Below are 2,570 nucleotides of genomic sequence, written 5' to 3'. Positions count from 1 at the left end.
TTGCCCACCACTGTCCTAGTGTCCTACAGCATGTGACACACGTCTTCCTCGTTTGCTCTCTTGGCTGACTCTCCCCTGTGGTTGACCGTTTTCCTTGTGCAATTTGTATTTTTTTATTGGAAGCTCATCGGTTCCCAGGGCCGTGGTTTCTAGGGGAGTCGCCTGCGCCCCGGGCTGGAGAAATGTCTTCAAAAACCAGTTTTCCATTTGCTCTTTCTGGAGCGGCTGAGTTTTCGAGAGACCGATTTTCCGTGTTGTCTCGGTCCGGGCTTCCTGTATCCGTTGGATGGTGTAAGTTCAGCCTTCACTCGCTCACAGGGTACAGGCCTGCGCTTGTCACTTTCTCAGGAATGCTTTCTTATTTTTACCCGGAGCCTGGAGTTGAGACCATATTTGGAGTGAGGTTTCCCAAGCCCCCCTCCCCCCATGGAGGGCTGAGGCCTCAGGATGGGCGAGGTTATATTGGGGCAATAAACAAACCCAAACCCTCAGTGGCTTCGCAGCTTCATTTCTTACTTCCTCTCCATGTCTGTCAGGGAACAGTGGGGAATTCTGCTGCACGAGCCCTCATTCAGGGGCCCAGGCGATGGAGCAGCCGCTCTCTGCACAGACATTTAGATGCTCTGGAAAGATCTGAGGAACCATATGAGCAACGACTGCAAAGGAAACGCCTCGCGGAGGTCCCTACTTTGTCAAGGCCTCTCAGTCCCCCTCCCCCGCCCCACCCCCACACACCACACGCGTGTCAAGCCACGTCTCGCGTCCCAAAGGGGGTTTCCCTGTATTTGAGTTGAGCGCCGTGTTTTTAATACTTCTGTTGTGCATTATCCAGCACTTCCAGATGTTTCCATTGGTTGTGCTGAGGAAGGTGTCAGCTCAGTGTGCCAGGTTGTCAGAATCAGAAAAATGGACACGGATTTCTTCAAGACTGGGAACATGCTGTTTCATAACCCTTTTCCATTTAATAACCCTCTATGATAAAAGGCTAATATGCAAATTGACCAAACAGTGAAATGACCGGTCGCTATGATGCGCATTGACCACCAGGGGGCAGACACTCAGCACAGAAGCTGCCCCCGGTTGGTCAGTGTGCTCCCACAGGGGGAGCACCGCTCAGCCAGAAGCCCTGAGCTGGGCTTACGGCTGGTGAGCACAACGGGTGGCAGGAGCCTCTCCCGCCTCTTTGGCAGCGCTAAGGATGTCCAACTGACAGCTTAGGCCAAGGGGAGCAGGCCTAAGCCATCAGTCAGATATCCCCCGAGGGCTCCTAAACTGCTAGAGGGCGCAGGAGGGCTGAGGGACCCCCCTTCCCCCAGTGCACAAATTTCATGCACTGGGCCTCTAGTAGGTTATAATGATTTTCCCATAACCTTATACATTCTTTAGGAGCGTTATTTTCATTGCTGTGCATTTAAAATTATGCACACACCACTCATTTAGCCAATCCCCTTGTGCTGGACACTTAGGTTGTTTCCAGTTTCTCCCTATTGACGTTAGGGACGCAATGATCATCATTATATGTAGAGGTGACTTTCAAACTCTAACACCTGGACGGGCTGGATGTGGAATGGGCAGTGGTCACAAAGGGCATGTAGCCACAGCATTATCCCCATTGCGTGTACATCATCTTCACACACACCTGAGATTTCTCCTGGCGAAGCTCCAACAGGCAGGATTCCTGGGTGGCCCAAAGGATAAGAGAGCATTTGAAGACTTTTGACACCTACTTTTAAATGGCTGCATCCTGGTTCTCGCTCTAAGGGACCCTGGATTCCATCCTCACAGCTGCTCACATAGTGGTGGGTCAGGAAGGCGCTGGGATGGACTTTCTCACCAGAAACTCCCTGGGCGGCAGGCCTGGCGGTTCCCTATCAGAGCTGATAATGCGAATGGCTAATGGGGTGTGGAGGTCTCTGCAGAAGTCTGAGAAGGGGAAGCTAGAGATTAGAGCATCCGGGGCTGTGCCTGAGCAGGGAGGGGGTGTGGAGCCCACGGTCTGGGTAGGGGTGGGGGTAGGGGACCAGAAGCAGCTGGGTCAGGGTCCTCAAAGGTATGCCTGAGTTAAAAGCATCATCTCTCCTATTAGAGCTCAGATCGGCTCCACTTCCAGCTGTGTGGCTTGAGGAAATCTGCCCCGTTGAGCCTCAGTTTTCCATCTGTAACTTAGGGGCACCTCTTCCCAGAGTTGCCGCGAAACACACTATCAAGTAGAGAATGTGCTTACCCCCCCAGGCCCGGGCCCGGCAGCCACGCCGAGGAAATGGTAGGCATGAGGCGGAGGATGGTGGCAGCTGCTCTTATGGTGGGGAAGACAGACTTGTGAACGCCGGTGTTCTTCTGCAGGCTGAGCCTTCCTGCTTCCTTCATGGTGCTCGGGAGGAGGGCACGTTGTGGGCAGTAGAATTCCATGGTATTCGTCCATAAATATCTCTCCTTGCCGTGGCTTTCAAGGTCCCCCACGTTCTGGCCCCGTCTCCCCCTCTGACCCTGTCTCCTACCACCCTGCCCTCCCTGCACAACACTAGCCTTCTTGCAATGCTTTGAACACATCAAGTACCCGCCAGCCCCAG

This window comes from Myotis davidii, unplaced genomic scaffold (assembly GCF_000327345.1).
Source record: "Myotis davidii unplaced genomic scaffold, ASM32734v1 scaffold399, whole genome shotgun sequence".
Taxonomy (NCBI): Eukaryota; Metazoa; Chordata; class Mammalia; order Chiroptera; family Vespertilionidae; genus Myotis; species Myotis davidii.
This window is presented reverse-complemented; position numbering follows the sequence as displayed.